Source organism: Gopherus flavomarginatus, chromosome 4, assembly GCF_025201925.1.
Source record: "Gopherus flavomarginatus isolate rGopFla2 chromosome 4, rGopFla2.mat.asm, whole genome shotgun sequence".
NCBI classification, from domain to species: domain Eukaryota; kingdom Metazoa; phylum Chordata; order Testudines; family Testudinidae; genus Gopherus; species Gopherus flavomarginatus.
The window spans coordinates 216,234,532-216,253,629 of NC_066620.1; the positions used below are offsets into that span (position 1 = coordinate 216,234,532).

The 19,098-nt window shown below is 51.2% G+C and overlaps 1 protein-coding gene across 6 annotated transcripts in view; it reads left to right on the forward strand.

Moving 5' to 3' along the window:
• DNMT3A (DNA methyltransferase 3 alpha) overlaps positions 1 to 19,098 on the forward strand; it is a 284,321-nt gene that overhangs the window by 53,770 nt on the left and 211,453 nt on the right. The window lies entirely within an intron of this gene.

Here is a 19,098-nt window from a genome sequence, read left to right on the forward strand (position 1 = left end):
GGGATTCTGTCACCGTCTGCCTTGGAGGGAGGGAGTCAGGAGAGCCATTCAGGAGCAGAGATGCTGTGGGAGAGGCTAAGGTAGGAGCGCCTGATCCGGTTTGACACTGCAGCTCACAGTTTCTGTGGAGAGGTGGCATCTCCAGAGACTACATTTCCCATCATTCAGTGGGTCCATGCTGCTTGGCTGGGACCTAAGCTGCACCTCCACTGAACAGATGAAAGTGCCTGTGACTTGCTCTGTTCTGTGATGGTCCTTTGGGCTCCTAGCAATTTGCCAATGTAGTTCTCGCTCAGGGAAAGTCAAAAGGGCTGAGTGTAAATGCACCAGAGCAGTGCTGCAGACGGCCTTCCCACAGGGTCCCTGCCATACCTCGGGCTGTGCTAGTGCCAGGAGACTTGCGGATCCCTCTGGGAAGGCACAGTGATGGAGGATGAGCTGGACGGTAATGCTAACAGCCAGCGGGCAGGAAGCTGCTGAAATGCAGGTGCAGGGTTCACCCCATCGCACCCAGCAATACCTGGCCTTAGCTCCTTACCCCTCTGTAGCATGGGGGCGGGTCAGGCCCTTTATTGCTCCATTATAGAGGTGGAAACTGAGGAACAGAGCCGTTCTGACTTGCCCAAGGCCAAGAGGCGAACCGGTGGCAGGCCAGAGACTAGCACCTGGGCACCTCGCTTCCTGCTGTCTAGCCTGGCCAGTGCAGGATGCTCTCTTTCTCCCTCTGTCAGTGCTTCGCCTTTCCCTGCCTCCCCTAACAAAGAGACGTGATCCCTCTGCTTCTGCTTTGGAGCATACAGGCTGTCAGCCCACTGTGGGGCCCAAGCGTACCCAGGACACTCCGATGGTCTCTAGGGTTGGCTAGAGCAGCTGCAATAACAAGGCATATTGGACTTCTCAGTTTACATAGCAACTGTGGGTTCCCTCCCCAAGAAACCTTCCTGCTGTGCTGCTGATGCCAGTGTCCCATGCTCCCCATTCAGGGTGCCTGTCCCAGAGCTCCCCGTTCCCAGCCCTCCCCCATTTCCATTTAAAAACCCTCCCCAAGCCAGAGCCTCCATTTAGAAGGTGGCTGGAAGCAGAAACGTCTTCCCAGCAGCCACTTCCGGGGCCAATATGCGACAGGGGTCCCCGCAGTGCCCTCTGTTGGGGAGCTCATTGCATGCTCCCTGGGGGCTCATGCAGCGTGATGTACAGCTCTGCTTTTCAGGAGGCCACCAGGCCAGTCGCCAACCCCACCCACCCCAATACCACAACCACCCTGGCTGGGGGCATGTTTTTCAAACACTGTTCGAACCTTGTGCAGAGATTACAAATGCAAACACAAGGCACAAGGCACTGCCCCCTTGGTGGCTAGTGCCCCCCGCCCCCCCTGTCCTGGATTGGGCCTGGGAGCACGTCTCCCTTGGAAAGCTGGACCTGCTGCAGCCTGTGCCACTCTCCAGCAGCTTCGTGCTGTGCCCTGCAGGTCCAAGATTTGGTCTGTGTCACACCAGGGTAGGCAGGCAAGTTCCTCGCAGATGGTGCCCTGCCACCGCTCCCCTCCCCACCGCTCAAGAAACCAGGAGGCTGCTAGCTTGAGCAGCCCTTGTATCACCTGGGCAGAGAAGCAACTGGAGTGGGTCTGAGAGCTGCAATCCTCCATAGGGCCTGGGAGGCCAGGTGGCCCCGAAGTGCTGACCTGGGGTGGAGCTGGGCTGCAGCAGGAACACTTCCCCTGGCTGGCTCCCATAGCTTTCACACCAGCCCATCTGCCCAGCTGGCTCCCGTAGCTTTCACACCAGCCCATCTGCCCAGCATCTGATGCTGGCCAGCTCCTGGCCCTTTGGGAGCAGCTGTGACGGCTCTCGATCTGCTGACACTTGGGTGATAATTACCCTGCGGAGGGCCATGCTGCTGGGAGAAGACTCTCCCTAAAAAACATCTGGTATGTGCCCTGAGCCAAATGCTGCTGCATGCTTCACCTCTCTGGCTGGGGAGGGGTTGGCAGGTTGTGGGGGTGTTGTCAACTTCCTGCTCGTCCTGCCCATAGACTGGCTGTGCAGATGTCCCTCTGCCCCTTCCTGAGATCAAGTGCTCTGCCCTGTCCTTGGAGCTCAGACCTTACCTTAGTCTGACAGGAGCTGTCCCCATCTCTGCTGGGGCAGGGCTTCAGACTTGACCCTGGTAACCCAGTGTGTCTCTGCTTGGCATGTTGAGTATGTGAGCCACTGCCCAAGGAACAGGGAGCAAAAAGACATCAGCGTCCTGCTCAGAGAGAGCGTTCTGGGGGAATTCTCAGGGGAAGCTTAGAATGGTGCTAGTTACTGTGTCCTGGGGATCTCCGGCCAGGTGTGAGAGCTGGTTGTGTATCTGGGGTACCTGGGGGAGTCAGGTGGGGGGGACGGGTCAGTGCCCTCAGCCCCATAGAGGTTTCTGCCCACAGTGGCTGGAGCAGAGCAGAGTGAGAGTGAGATCAGTTTTATACATGTGCACTTGCAATCTCTGCAGCTAGTGCCCTGATTAAAGCGCGGCTTTCCTCAAAGTGATTGGTAGCTGAGTTCCATAGATCCCAGAGCGAGGGGTGCGGGGGTGGGCGGAATTGGGATGGTCTAGTCTGATCTGGAGCATAGCACAGGCCAGAGACCTGCCCCACAGTAATAGCTAGAGCCCATCTTTTAGAAAACCTGCCGGTCTTGATTGGAATGCTGTCAGCGATGGAGAGTCCACTGTGGCCCTTGGGAAATGGTTCCAGTGGTTAATTACTCTCCCTGTTAAACATTCGTGCCTTATTTGTTTAGATTTAACTTCCTGCTGTTGGATCACATTAGACCTTTCTCTGTTAGATTGAAGAGCCTCGTATTAAACGTTTGTTCCTCAGGCAGGTACTTAGACTGATCAAGTCACTCCTTAACCTGCTGTTTGCTAAACTAAACACATTGAGCTCTTGGAGTCTGTCACTGCGAGGCAGGTTTTCTAACTCTTTATTCATCGCCGTGGCTCTTCGCTGACCCCTCTCCAGTTTATCAACATCTTTCTTGGCCTGTGGCTCCAAACACGGACAAAGGATTCCAGCAGTGGTCACACCAGTGCAAAATCCAGAGGTTAAATAACCTCTCGACTCCTACTCGAGATTCCCATTGATACCTCACAATTGCATTAGCTCTTTTGGCCAACAGGCTGTTGGCCCAAGAGGATGTAGCGCAAGGTGGCATGGGCTGGGTGACACATCAGCGGCTGGGTCCAGATTGCATGAGCAGACATAAGGGCTATGGGCTAGGTGGTCTGCGGCTTAGAGGTTGAACTGGAAGAAAAAAGGTAGTGGTGCTCTTCCAAGCTCCATCCACATGGGGCACCGCTCGAAACAGATTGTGCAGATGTTCCTTGGTGGTGCAGAGGCCTGGAGCTTGACTCCTTTTTGCCTGCAGAAAAAAATAAATGAGGTTATCTTCCAAGCCCACCCACTCATGGTGCCAAAAAGAACCATCATTAAAGCGTATGGGCAGATCTGTTTGGGTAGGATCCTCTCCTTATATATATCATCCGACAAGCAGTGACCTAGTTAACATTTAACTCAGCTCATGCTGCTCTAACACCCAGGAATGTGAATGGGGTGTTCACTCCTCTGCCGCCCACAGACTTGACAGGTGTCACTGCCTCAGTTATGCTCACATCACATTTTCAAGGTTTCATTGCAGCTGTAACAGCTAGAGACTTCCCTTTTGTTAATGAAAGCCAAGATTTTGGAGGACAAATAGCAGCTTGGGAATGGTGCTAGCACACCATCCCGCCACGTACCATGCCTATTCAGGCTGTAGAGAGGCAGGCATGAATGGCACAGGCTGGGTAGTGCTGAAGGCTTGCTGCTTCTGCGTTTGGAACTGGAGAGTGCAAAGCTGTCCCTTGAGCACAGAGAGGTCAGTTGCCCGGCAGAGCTGAGAGTGCAAGAGGAACAGTAGCAGAGCTGCCTGGAGGGATCTATACCGCATGGCAAGGTGCTTGCAAAGCTCCCTGGAGAGGCTGACGACTACAGACTGGTCACCATAGAATGGAGCAGTGTCATGGAGCAGTCTCTGGCTGGCTGAGAGAGAGAAATCAGTAGGGATAAAGGGTCAGCTCTCCGAGCGGGTAACACAAATCTCTGTCCTAGGATGAGGACTGTGAATGTAGGGCACATCTACACTTAAAGTGCTACAGTGGTGCATCGTAGACACTACCTACATGCACGGGAGGGCTTCTCCCATCACCGTAGACAATCCATCTCCCCGAGAGGCAGTTGTTAAGTCAACGGGAGAATTCTTCTGTTGACTTAGTGCTTTCTACCCTGGGAGCTAGGTCAGTTTAGCTCTGTCTCTCTGATGGTGGATTTTCTGATGTAAATTCTTGTGCTGACCAGGCCTTGGACACTTCATTGGGTTCCTTCCGGCAAAAACCTGGGCATCGCTGTGGACAGCTTAGTGTGCATTAGTGGTCAAACCAGCAAGCAGGCTGCATAAAGACCAGGAGGGAGAATAATATTCCAGTGCCCTCATTTGACTGACTACCGGTATAGAGGAGGTGGGTGGGGTGCTGCCATTCATTCTTTCCCACATACAACAATGAGGGGAAAACTGGAAGGAGGCAGAATTAGCAATGATAAAGGGAATGTATTCACAGTGTATCACTAACCTGTGGAACTCACTGCCACAGGCTATTAATGATCCAAGAGCTTAGTAAGATTCCTGTAAGGATTGGACATGTATATGGATAATGAAAAAAACCAGTTACATTAAGCCCAGATGTACAAGGCACATGAGGCCTCTTGTTTGAGGGCCTGAACCAACCATAAGGAGTGGGGAGTTTAGCAAGAAACTTCCCTCATGGGCAGGGTATCTGCTACTTGTCTGTAATTGCTCCTTTCCCTGTGACAGGAGGTGAGTGTGTCTGTGAGTTTAATGAAGGGTGAGTGGAAGCAGAGTGCTGATGGCATCTTGCACGTGGGGGTGAACTGACTAAGGGAGTTGCAGAGGGGCTGATCTTTCTTTGGAGTAGGCTAGGCCGGTTGAGCACTGGGAGCTCCTGGTCAATGCACTGCAAAGACAGAGTGCTATGTTAGTGTGTTTTACGGGTGTAATTGGGCATCTCTAGAGCTCTGGTTGCGTGGATGTTTACAATAGCTCAATATTCCTTTTGCTTTTCACAAGTTGGAGTTTTGCTCAACCTGGTGTTCTTGAAGGGCCCGAGACATCACTGAGTAACATTAGCTCTGGGTTAATAACAGTGTTTGCCATTTAATTTCCTGTTTGTTTGTTTTTTTTAACAGAAAAAGAAATGATGGTAAGAGTCTGGTCATTAGGTGGTTGTAGTCATGTAAGTGTCCAGTTCAGATACTGCTCCTGCCAGATAATGATGATAATGTCTAGCTCTATATAGTGCTTTTCATCTGTAGGTCGCAAGGAGGGAAACGTCATTATCTCTATTGTACAGATAGGGAAACTGAGGCACAGAGTGATTAAAGTGACTTGGCCAAAGTCATTCCACTGGCAGAGCTGAGAATAGAGCCCAGGTTTCCTGAGTCCCACTCCACAGTTCTCTCTGCTAGACCATGCGGTTGTTATGTGATTCCTAAATACCCCCGCCCCCAAAATATACTTTGTTATAGTGGAATGGGAATAATGGTTGTGCTTTGAAATGTTTAGCTTGTGTAGTGGCTTTTAGGGCTGGTGAAAGAAAGACGTTATATTGTGTCCCAAACACTTGACAACTTTATTACAAGGTGGTTACAGGAACGTAAAACCTGTGAGAGAAGACTGGTGTCTCTCTCCTCCCTTTAGAATCTGTGAACTTTATTAAATGCTGTTTTTTCCCAGGAGTCTGTATTTCAGGAACCCCTTGGTCAGAAGGCGCCACATTAGGGTCACTAACTGTACTATCAGCCCCCGTGAGAGATAGTAGATTTCAAGGTAACCCAAGTAACGGTGCAGATTTTAGAACGCTTCGAAGAGTTGAGCTTTAACAGATAAGTGGCTTCTACCTTAACAATTGTAGGCTGTCAGTCCACACTCCTGCTGAAAGGGGGGCCATTTAGGGAGGGTGGAGGGAAGGGGCTCTACACATTCCTCTGCAGCATAGAGAAGTCAGAGAGGTGTGAGGTGTCTCCATTCAGCTGGGAATACCCCAGGGAGATGAATACAGCCTGAAATGATAGCTCTGGGATGTGTGAGCCACTCCATTCGGTCTGCAGGTGTTTCCATTTCCACTCCCCGGTGCTGGAAAGCCTGTAGTATGCATCAGGCACACCTGTTCCCAGGGTCAGCAGTGTTGCCTTGGTGCATGTTCCCAGGAGGCATGTGTCCAGCTTCACACCTGGGGGGCAGGGCTTCCACAGATCCTGGCACACACAGGATCATAGCAACGTGGGGCTGGAAGGGACCTCAAGAGGTTGTCTCCTCGTGCCCCCTGCACTGAGCAGGACCAAGTGAACTTAGACTAGCTATGAGAGGGGTTTGTCCAACCTGTTCTTATAAACTTCCAGTGATGTGATTCCACAACCTCCCTTGGAAGCAGGTCCCCAGACCTTAATTGCCCTTAGAGTTAGACAGTTCTTCCTAGTTGCTAACCTCAATCTCCCTGCTGCAGATTTAGCCCATTTCTTCTTGTCCTACCTGCAGGGAACATGGAGAACAACGAATCACCATCCTCTTTAGAGCAGCCCTGAACAGATTTGAAGGTTATCAGGTTCGCCCTCAGGCTGCCACATGGGGGACAGGGAGGGAGGCTCAGATTTCCCCGAGAGGCACAGGACCTTTCAGATCTCAGCTCACGTGAGGGGAGGCTGGAGGAGGGGCTCAGGCACCCTCCCCCAAGCTGATTTGGGGGGGATCAGACTTCCATAGATGGGCAGGGTCCCCCCTGCTCCTGGTGCATCCTGGGGAGGGGCAGGCAGAGGGGCTTGGCATCCCTAGAGGAGCTAGGTCTCTTGGATTCCAGCACTCGTGTGAAGGTAGGAAGAAGGAGGTAGCCCCCACAAGAGAGCCCATCAGATCCTGGCACACACCGGGAGGGAAGAATGTGAGACTGACAGGTACTTCTACCCCTATCTGCTACTCATCTCCATGTCCCCCTTCCCAATATCAGTCCCCACTCACTCCCCCTAATCCCCATTGCCTCACTTGAGTCCTCCAACCCCTCACTCCTATTCCCCTGAACCCCCTCCCCTGCCAGCAAAGAGTTTTATGTCTGTTCCACACACAAATCCTTTCATTATGTTCTCCCAATACAGACACTCTCCTGAGAGAGGCGGATTTTACCCTTCAGAACCTGTGGTCAGACTTCAATTAACACTGGCTGGGAGGGCCTGGATCAGGGGCTTGCTGCTTATCTCTGTGAGCTAAGCACGAATCGCCATCCTCTTTAGAGCAGCCCTGAACAGATTTGAAAGTTATCAGTTTAATGCTTCCGGCCTACAAACCCCGTAGGCTCCTCTATCTTCCTCTTGTTTTCATTTTTCCTCCTCCAAAGGGCTAGTGGGTGCTGTGCACTCTCTGGGGGTGACCATTCAGCGAGCAAGATCCCTGTGCTAGGAGCAGAGGTAGGGTTTCATTCCCAAGGCTGGGTTAAAAAAAATGTTGCAAAAATGTCACTCTTTAGCACAACTGGTTTTTTTCGTGGTCAGCATCTGGAGAACCCCATGGTCACATGACCCCAAATTTGGCTCACTCACCATACCCACCTTCCCAGGAGGCACCCCACATTTCAGATGTTAGAGCACTGAGAAGAGTTGAGCTATACGTAAAAAGGTGTAGTGGTGTCACTGTTGGCTAGAGCTGGGATTTTATAACAATACAGGCCAGGCTTGGGCTCCACAGTTCTGCCGGTGAAATGTTCCTCATATCAACGTATCTCATGCCTACGCTGCTGTCGGGTGATTACGGCACATGTGGCAATCTACGCTGACTTCCCTACAAATCACGGTGCAGCCACGTATCTTGGGTGGTGGCACAGGCTAACTGCCTGAGGACAGGCCTGCCCAGGCCCCTGGGTACGTACTTGGGTGGCTAATGGGCACTGCCGCGGCTTCACTGCTCCATTTAGCGAGCTGTCCCAGTAAAAGCTAGCTCAGGTATCCCTCTCCACTGCAGTGTAGACATACCCTTTGTGTGGATCCACAGTCGACTTGCAGTCCTGCTGGTAAAACCCCAGCTCTCCGTCAGTGGCTGAAAACCACCTCCCTGACTGGCATCAGTCCTCCCCTGGCTCTGTTCCACCAGTAGGCCACCTGTGCAGATGCTGTGGTATCTGTACCGGTAGAAGCAGTCCTCCATCAGCAGGTCCACAGTGACAGCAACTGCTCTGGTCAATTTTTGAACTCTGCTGCCTGGGGATTGCAGTGATTGGAAGCCTGACCTACCCCTTATTCCCAGTGTGATTTTGGAATGCCTCCCTTTCTGTTAGCCCACCTCTGCGACCAACCCCATGGGGCTGGCTCCACGTAAAGCTACAAGCTGCGTGCTGCTGCCTGGTCCAGGAATGAAGTCCCAATTTCCTCGGCCTGTGGGGAGCAAGAGCCGTGCAAGCTCAGCGGCAGAGTAGCTGCAGAAATAAAGGTGTCTCTTCAGACACTGCAGAGGGCGTGCAGCAGCTGGGGTATGACAGGGCCGAGCTGCAGTGCCCAGCCCAGGGGAAGGTGCTGCAGCAGTTGTACCATAACACAAGGGAGACCAACCAAAACGTTTGCCAGTACGAGTCCTAGTGTGAACCCGCTTCAACCAGGCACTCAGTGCTGGTATAGCGTATGAACCAGAATAAGCTGTGAGGGTATATCCTGATAGAACTGCATCTACTCTAGGGAGCTTTGCCACTGGTTTAACTACACTGGTAGTTAAATCAGCAAAACCATTAGGTTAAGGCAGGCGTAGGCAACCTATGGCACGCGTGCCGAAGGTAGCACGTGAGCTGATTTTCAGTGGCACTCACACTGCTCAGGTCCTGGCCACCGGTCTAGGGGGCTCTGCATTTTAATTTAATTTTAAATGAAGCTTCTTAAACATTTTAAAAACCTTATTTACTTTACATACAACAATAGTTTAGTTATATATTATAGACTTATAGAAAGAGACCTTCTAAAAAGGTTAAAATGTATTACTGGCACACGAAACCTTTAAATTAGAGTGAATAAAGGAAGACTCGGCACACCACTTCTGAAAGGTTGCCGACCCCTGGGTTAAGGCCTTACTAGCTAGCTTTCCTGGTTCCCCTGTGTTCCCCACGTACATTGTGCTCTGGGATCCCCTTTCTCACTGTACTGAAGCCATGTAGCTGGTGGCCACTAGTTCCAAGCTTCCATATTCTTCTCAATCATTCCCTCCCTACAGTAAGATACAGAGCTGGGGCGGGGCTCCGTACTTTCTGGATTCTAATGCCTACAGGCAGTAACCTAGTTTGGGCATCTCTGTTTGCCATCAGCTAGGCAGGTGATTAAATCCCTCAGGAGTGCAGGATCCTGCTCTTGGGAGCAGGTCTTGCTCGCCTCCTGCCTGACAGCCTGTAAGAGATGCCCTTTGTTTTCAATTCCGTAGACCTTCACTCCTATCCTCCTCGTTGTCAGATTGCGGCCCCAGCACTGCAGGTGTTTCTGGCCCACGTCATCCCACCCATCCACCTCTGCTCTCTGTCCATCTCAGAAGCTTGTCCCCCTCCAGCGCTGAAGAACCAGCCCACTGATTATTTGTGTTGCACTGCTGGACTGGGTGCAGGGCCATTGTACTAATAGCTGTGCAGTGTACACCCAGTGAAGGACAGTCTCTGCCTCAGAGAGCTTACAGTCTGACACAGACCAGGTGAGTGAGGCAGACAAGTGGATGAGGAGGAGAGAGGACGAGGGAACAGCACCGACGGGGTGTTTTAGCACAGGCCAGCTGCGTGCACAAGTTGTAGATGTGCCAAACCGGGTGCTGGCAACAATCAGTGAGTCACAGCAGTATTCTCTCAGCCTCATGGCAAGGTGGGCATAGGGAGGGACTGGAAGGAGGGTTGGGTGGTGGTCTTGGGAGTTTTGACCAGGGTGTTTTCCCACGTGGAGGGATGGCAGCGTGAACGTGGGAGAAGTAGGTGACTGCGGTTGGCGTCCCTGGCAGAGTTGAGGTGGAGCATGAAGGGCTCTGAAGGCGAGGACATGTAGTGTGTGTTTGAGGTGGTGGAGACGGGGAGGCCAGTGGATGGACACAAAGGACACCTGGTGTGGTCCCAGGGCCAGCAAGACGATCTTGCTGGCAGCGTTCGGAAGGAGGCTGAGTGAGGCAAGGTGGCAGCAGACAAGGAGGGAAGTCAAGACACAAGGTGATCAGGGCTTGGATGAGAGCTGTTAAATCACTGGCCTTTTAACCGCAGGCGCGCAAGTCTGTTAAGTGTGATCGTAGCCGTCTCTGCTTTCCGAGACCCTCTGCCCTCCAGTGTCCACTGCAAGGAAAGGCTGGAGTCTGCTTCTGTTTGCCCCTGCTGTAAATGCCACCTCACAAGGTCTGCCGAGTCAGCTGCATGACCAGCGACAGGAGCAGAGTCTTGGAGGGCTTGACCTGTGCCCAGACCTGGCACTGGGGCCATAGCTCCTGTACCTGGTGCTCCTGCACTGCTCCTGCTAAGCACAAGTTGAGAGTGAGCTGAAAGGCTGCCCTGCTGACAGTACAGTGCATTGTCTTCCTGTGCACACAGTATCCAGGCTGCCAAACGTGACTGAGCTGGCAAGCCTCGCAGCCCGTCAGCCGCTCGGGCACTGCCAGGAGAATGTCTCCATGCTTGTTTTCAAGGGGAAAGCCCCGGCCTAGTGTGGGTTACTATAAATAGTCCACACAGCTGGAGAGCCCTGCCGCGCTGGCTCCTCCAGGGGAGGCCAGAGGCTGTGGCCAAACCCATCTTCCTGGGGAATGGAGCTGGCTGCTGGAACCCCAAGTGGAGAGAAGCCAGGGGGCCTGTGGTGCAGACACTCCATGTGCATCTTGGTGGCTGCTGTTAACTGTTTGAGGGCTGTTGGGGGGAGGCCAGCCTCTCCCTGAGTCCTGGCTGGTGGGGACTATTTGCTGTCAGTCCATCTACTCTGGGAGCTCACCTGAGGCAGCTTCACAGTGCACTTGGCCATGGGAGTGGGAGTCCATCCTGGCCTCCTCATAGTCAAAAAGTCAAAGGCCAGAAGGGACCATCCAGTCTGACCTGCTGTCTAGCACAGGCCACCAACCCACCCGGTTACCCCTGCGTTAAGACCAATGACCGGGATTAAACTAAAGCATTCCAGCCCTCAGGAGACTGAACTGGTTTGTGTCACTGGCCGAAAACAGGAGGGAGTGACGTGCAGCACTGCCTGAGACTCCTGCAGCACCTGGGAATTTATAGGATGGGCTGCCCACACGATCCCTGTAGGTAACCCACGCCCTGTGCTGCAGAAGAAGGCAAACCTTCTCTCCCCCCCACCAGGTCCCTGCAACTCTGACCTGGGGAAAATTCCTTCCTCACACTCAATATGATGATCAGTATAAGAACGGCCACACTGGGTCAGACCAAAGGTCCATCTAGCCCAGTATTCTGTCTGCCAACAGTGGCCAATGCCAGGTGCCCCAAAGGGGGTGAACCTAACAGGTAATGATCAAGTGATCTCTCTCCTGCCATCCATCACCACCCTCTGACAAACAGAGGCTAGGGACACCATTCCTTACCCATCCTGGCTAATAGCCATTGATGGACCTGTCCTCCATGAACTTATCTAGTTCTTGTTTGAACCCTGTTATAGTCTTGGTCTTCACAACATCCTCTGGCAAGGAGTTCCACAGGTTCCCTGTGTGTTGTGTGAAGAAATACTTCCTTTTGTTTGTTTTAAACCTGCTGCCTATTAATTTCATTTGGTGGCCCTAGTTCTTGTGTTATGAGAAGCAGTGAATAACACTTCCTTATTTCCTGTCTCCACACTAGGCCTATTGATCTCACCTCATATGGAAGCTATTGCTCCTGAGCATGTGAGCAAGACCCACCAACCAAGCACTGGAGAAGGAGAATTCTCTGTACCCACCCCCTCCAGTGCCCCGTCTTCAGCTATGGCCATCTCTGATACTTCAGAGGAAGGAGGGGGGAAAAAACCCCAGAATACACTGGCAGGGAACGATTCCTTCCTGACCCTTGTGGATGACTAGCTGAAGCCCTGAGCCACGTCGGCTAGGCAGGGGGGTTAAACTCTGTAGGCTTGTTGGTATTGGGGCACAGGGGGGTGCTGGGATTTCTTGGGCTCTGTGCCCCATCCCAGTGGTGTCAGACTCTCTCCAGACAGGAGGCTGTGCTGGAAGGAGTGGTAAGGTCTCGGTTCTTCCATTGGGGGGTGGGTGTGTTAGGGAGTGTGAATGAGGGAAGTGGCACGTGAAGGGAGAAACCAAAGGAGGAAGTGGGAGAAGGGAAGGAGTCTGACTCAGCTTATGTGCGCTCTGAGAGGACTGTGCTGTCCTATGAGCACGGCCAGCTAACAGCATGTGGATGAGCGATCCTCTCATCCCCCTCCCTTCTTGTGGGAATGCAAGCCAAGGGGAAGAGTGTGGGGATGTGAGTGAGGCACCGCTCCTGGGGACGGGAGGAATTGCTGCTCACTCTCCTTTTGTGGCTGTAATGGGACCTCCTATTGTATCAGGTTTTCCTGGAGCAGGTGAGTGAGATCTGCGATGGTGAAATCCTGCCCTAGTATGTAGCATGTCACTCAGAGTGGCTCTGAGGGAATCTGCAGCTCCCATGCCCTGTGCTGCCACTTCTCCTCCCTCTTCTTAGGGAGTCATGGGCTTTGAATTGCTAGAGCTAGAAAAGCTCTGGTAAGGCCCCCACTTCAGGTGTCCCCTGGGACCCAAGCAAGAGCATGGTGGATCTGTTTGTGACAGGAGTCCGGGGCACATGCATGGGGGTGGGCGTGCAGAGGTGGGCTAGGGGGTTGCAGTGCTGTGCATTTTCCAGTGGCTTTTTCAGTCTCTCAGGGAGCAGTTTATGTTAGCGACATAAAGCGAGTGCCTCTCCTAAGTTCTCGGGAGTGCAGTACCATGCGGAGAGCCACTCTTGCAGTATTTCAGCAGAGCAATCTGAACATAGCTCCGAGCCCTGCCTGGCTCTCTCTAGCTGCAATCAGTGCAGCAGCTGAGCACCCCCTACCATAGAAACATGGAATATCAGGGTTGGAAGGGACCTCAGGAGGTATGTAGTCCAACCCCCTGCTCAAAGCAGGGCCAATCCCCAACTAAATCATCCCTGGGATAAAAGGGAAGGTCCTTTCATGGATTGAGAATTGGTTAAAAGACAGGGAACAAAGGGTAGGAATTAATGGTAAATTCTCAGAATGGAGAGGGGTAACTAGTGGTGTTCCCCAAGGTCAGTCCTAGGACCAATCCTATTCAATTTATTCATAAATGATCTGGAGAAAGGGGTAAACAGTGAGGTATCAAAGTTTGCAGAGGATACTAAACTACTCAAGATAGTTAAGACCAAAGCAGATTGTGAAGAACTTCAAAAAGACCTCACAAAACTAAGTGATTGGGCAACAAAATGGCAAATGAAATTTAATGTGGATAAATGTAAAGAAATGCACATTGGAAAAAACAACCCCAACTTATACATACAATATTATGGGGGCTAATTTAGCTACAATGAGTCAGGAAAAAGATCTTGAAGTCATCGTGGATAGTTCTCTGAAGATGTCCACGCAGTGCGCAGAGGCGGTCAAAAAAGCAAACAGGATGTTAGGAATCATTAAAAAGGGGATAGAGAATAAGACTGAGAATATCTTATTGCCCTTCTATAAATCCATGGTACGCCCACATCTCGAATACTGTGTACAGATGTGGTCTCCTCACCTCAAAAAAGATATTCTAGCACTAGAAAAGGTTCAGAAAAGGGCAACTAAAATGATTAGGGGTTTGGAGAGGGTCCCATATGAGGAAAGATTAAAGAGGCTAGGCCTCTTCAGCTTGGAAAAGAGGAGACTAAGGGGGTATATGATAGAGGTCTATAAAATCATGAGTGATGTGGAGAAAGTGGATAAGGAAAAGTTATTTACTTATTCCCATAACACAAGAACTAGGGGTCACCAAATGAAATTAATAGGCAGCAGGTTTAAAACAAATACAAGGAAGTTCTTCTTCACACAGCGCACAGTCAACTTGTGGAACTCCTTACCTGAGGAGGTTGTGAAGGCTGGGACTATAACAATGTTTAAAAGGGAACTGGATAAATTCATGGTGGCTAAGTCCATAAATGGCTATTAGCCAGAATGGGTAAAGAATGGTGTCCCTAGCCTCTGTTCATCAGAGGATGGAGATGGATGGCAGGAGAGAGATCACTTGATCATTGCCTGTTAGGTTCACTCCCTCTGGGGCACCTGGCATTGGCCACTGTCGGTAGACAGATCCTGGGCTAGATGGACCTTTGGTCTGACCCGGTACGGCTGTTCTTATGTTCTTATGTTCTTTCTCAAGCCTAACCTTAAAAACCTCTAAGAAAGGAGATTCCACCACCTCCCTAGGTAACCCATTCCAGTGCTTCACCATCCTCCTAGTGAAAACGTTTTTCCTAATATCCAACCTAAACCTCCCCCACTGCAACTTGAGACCATTGCTCCTTGTTCTGTCATCTGGTACGGAACAGTCTAGATCCATCCTTTTCGGAACCCCCTTTCAGGTAATTGAAAGGAGCTATCAAATCCCCCTTCATCTTCTCTTCTGCAGACTAAACAATCCCAGTTCTCTCAGCCTCTCCTCATAAGTCATGTGTTCCAGCCCCCGAATCATTTTTGTTGCCCTCCGTTGGACTCTTTCCAATTTTTCCACATCCTTCTTGTAGTGTGGGGCCCAAAACTGGACACAGTACTCTAGATGCGGCCTCACTGATGTTGAATAGAGGGGAATGATCATGTCCCTCGATCTGCTGGCAATGCTTCTACTTATACAGCCCAAAAGGTCATTAGCCTTCTTGGCAACAAGGGCACACTGTTGACTCATATCCAGCTACTCATCCATTGTAATCCCCAGGTCCTTTTCTGCAGAACTGCAGTTTAGCCAGTCAGTCCCCAGCCTGTCGGGGTGCATGGGATTCTTCTGTCCTAAGTGCGGGACTCTGCACTTTTTCCTTGTTGAACCTCATCAGATTTCTTTTGGCCCAATCCTCCAATTTGTCTAGGTCACTCTGGACCCTGTCCTTATCCTCCAGCATACCTCTCCCCTGAGCTTAGTGTCATCTGCGGACTTGCTGAGGGTTCAGTCCATCCCATCATCCAGATCATTAATAAATAATTTGAACAAAACCGATCCCTGGGGCACAGTGCTTGATACTAGCTGCCAACTAGACCTCAAGCCGTTGATCACTACCCGTTGAGCCCGACCATCTAGCCAGCTTTCTATCCATGTTATAGTCCATTCATCCAATCCATACTACTTTAACTTGTTGGCAAGAATACTATGGGAGACCATATCAAAAGCTTTGCTAAAGTCAAAATATATCACATCCACTGCTTTCCCCATATCCACAGAGCCAGTTATCTCATCATAGAAGGCAGTTAGGTTGGTCAGGCATGACTTGCCCTTGGTGAATCCATGCTGACTGTTCCTGATCACCTTCCTCTCCTCCAAGTGCTTCAAAATGGATTCCTTGAGGACCTGCTCCATGATTTTGCCGGGGATCGAAGAGAGGCTGACCGGTCTGTAGTTTCCCAGGTTCTCTTTCTTCCCTTTTTTAAAGCTGGGCACTATAATTGCCCTTTTCCAAGCGTCCTTGACCTCTCCCAATCGCTATGAATTTTCAAAGATAATGGCTAATGGCTCTGCAATCACATCGACCAATTCCCTCAGCATCCTTGGATGCATTAGATCCAGACCCATGGACTGGTGCATGTCCGGCTTTTCTAAATAGTCCTTAACCTGTTCTTTCATCACTGAGGGCTGATGACCTCCTCCCCGTACTGTGTTGCCCAGGACAGCAGTGTGGGAGCTGACCTTGTCTGTGAAAACAGAGGCAAAAAAAGCATTGAGTACTTCAGCTTTTTCCACATCATTTGTCACTATGTTGCCGCCCCCATTCAGTAAGGGTCTCAAACTTCCCTGATCACCTTCTTGTTGGTAACATACCTGTAGAAACCCTTCTTGTTACTCTCCACATCCCTTGCTAGGTGCAACTCCATGTGACGATGCGGTTCTGGCGGGACCCAACTGAGAGTGCCAATTCAGGATCAATTGCTCAAACAGGGCAGTCACAGCCTAAGGCTGGGGCTTTTCCACCTCTAAGGTAAACCAAACCAGCCAGACAAAAATGACTTCGGTTTCACCCCACTGGCCAACCACAAGTCACACAAGCAATTTCCTTAGACACTCCGGTCTCTCAGTATCAGCACCAGTCCCACACGTCCTGGGGAAGAATGGTTATGAAAACCAACGCCCCAACGAAAGAAAAAGGTTCTCTCTATCCCAAAGAATCAAGCCCCAGACCCAGGTCAATATACACATCAGATCTTACCCCCAAATCACGCTGTTGCCAATTCTTTAGAATCTAAAATCTAAAGGTTTATTCATAAAGGGGAAAAAGTAGAGTTGAGCGCTAGAATTGGTTAAATGGAATCAATTACATGCGGTAATTGCAAAGTTCTTAGTCCAGGCTGATAGCAGTGATGGAGTAAACTGCAGGTTCAAATCAAGTCTCTGGAACATCCCTTGCTGGGGTGAGTCATTCAGTCCTTTGTGTAGAGCTTCAGTTTGTAGCAAAGTCCCTCCAGAGGAAAGAAGCAGGATTGAAGACAAGATGGAGATGAGGCATCAGCCTTATATAGGCTCTTCCAGGTGTAAGAACACTTCTTTGTTCTTACTGTGGAAAATTACAAAATGGAGTCTGGAGTCAGATGGGCAAGTTCCTGCACACCCTGCTGAGTTACAAGGCGTATCTGCCTCCTCTCAATGGGTCAGTTGTGTAGCTGATGGTCCTTAATGGGCCATCAAGCAGGCTAGGCAGAGCTAACACCCACTTGTCTGGGATTTTTCTCTGAAATACAGACAGTATACAGTCAATACTCATAACTTCAACTACAAAATGATACAGACATACAGACAGCATAATCATAACCAGAAACCCATGACGTGGTCTTAGACACCTTATGTGACCCCCCTTTACATAAGATTTGGTGCCACTACAGGACCTTGGTTGCAAACCATGTTCTATATGGTCCCAGTTTATATCAATAACATCACACTCCATTTGTGTTTTGGCCTTCCTGATTACACCTCTGCATGCTCAAGCAATATTTTTGTACTCCTCCCTAGTCATCTGTCCAAGTTTCCATTTCTTGTAAGCTTCCTTTTTGTGTTTAAGCTCATCAAAGATTTCATTGTTAAGCCAAGCTGGTCGCCTGCCATATTTGCTATTCTTTCTGCACATCAGGATGGTTTGTTCCTGCGCCCTCAATAAGGCTTCTTTAAAATACAGCCACCTTTCCTGGACTCCTTGCCCCCTCATATTAGTCTCCCAGGGAATCCTGCCCACCAGTTCCCTGAGGGAGTCAAAGTCTGCTTTTCTGAAGTCCAGAGTCTTTATTTTGCTACTCTCCTTTCTTCCTTTTGTCAGGATTCTGAACTCAGGGTCACTGCTGCCTAGGTTGACAGTGTCAGGGTGACTCTCAGCCATCAGCTGTGACCCCAGGAACTTAATGGCCAGAGGCCATGCTCTATCGAATCGAGGGCTTGAAAGGGGCTAGACTCTCGGTGGGCTCAGGAGCACCTCTGGGGGCTGAGACCTGATGAACTATTGCCCTTCTGTGACCTGTTCTGGCTCTGCTGGGACTTGTTTCACTGTTTCCAGGGAGAAATACCGATTTAGATCTCTTTCCGTTGACCCCAGTCATTGCATGGCATGTGTCCTTTCGCCCTTGCTCAGGAGAACAGCTCAGGGAGGATGTCCCTTGTGCAGGGGGCAGCACAGAGACGGGCGGCTGAGGCTATGGGGGCAGTGTCGTAAGAGGTGCATGTGATGAACTAGGAATGTTCTTAATGTTTCTCTGAATACTGTGTTGGTGCCTCAGTGTCCCCATGGCAGTTCTTAAGTATCTGGCAGAGCAAAGGGCCAGTGCACCTAAATGCCTGACGCTCTGTCTCCTAGCAACTGATGGCCTGGGCCCCTCATCTGCCAACTGAAGGTGTTGGAGACAAAGGGATCAGGTGACCTCCTGGCCTGGGAAAGGAGCTGAGCAGAGGAGGAGGGGCTGGGGGGGTTTAGTCTAGAGCTGGCTGGGGACCAGGAGTGAAGTGCAGACGTGGGGGTCTGGCTCACTGCCTCCCCCCAGAATGGACCCGGCTGAGGGGTCCTGTTCACTGTATCTACAAGCTCTGTTTTAGACCCTGTTCCTGTCATCGAGTAAACCTCTGTTTTACTGGCTGGCTGAGAGTCACGTCTGACTGCAAAGTGGGGGTGCACGACCCTCTGGCTTCCCCAGGACCTCGCTGGGGCGGGCTCGCTGTGGGAAGCGCAGGGAGGGGCAGAGGATGCTGAATGCTCCAAGGAGAGACCCAGGAGGTGAAGACGTGTGAGCTTCTTGCCCTGAACAAGTCTGCTCCAGGGGAGAGGAGGCTCCCCAAAGTCCTGCCTGGCTTGGTGGGGAGCAGTTCCAGAGCATCGCCTGGTGACTCCGTGACAGTGCAGAGCTGGGGAGGGCCAGACGTGTGGCTATTGGCAGCCTGGAGCTGGTGGTGCTGATGAAACACTGGCTGGTTATGGCTCACTTCGCGCTCGGGGAGTGGGGGATGTTTGCTGAGCTCCTGTTGCCAGGCAAGTGTGTTTAGATCTGGGTTCCCAGCTGGGGAAGCCTGGATCCAAGGCTGGCAAAGCTGCCCTGCAAGGTGTGATTGTGTTCCAGGGACTCTCCTCTCCTCCCCTCCCGGGCCCAGGGCCATCCATGTGCACACAGGTGTCAATGAGCAGGGGAGAGCCCGTGCTTGATCTGCAGCTCACATGCTGCTCTCGGCACATCTTCACCCCGTACGCTCCATCCCGTATCCATGCAGACGCATGTCCCTGTGCACCTGCCCTGCCTCTGGGTGCCTGGGTGGGGCAAAGCACCAGTGCAGGGGCAGGATGGACAAGTTCCTCCTTGCCCAA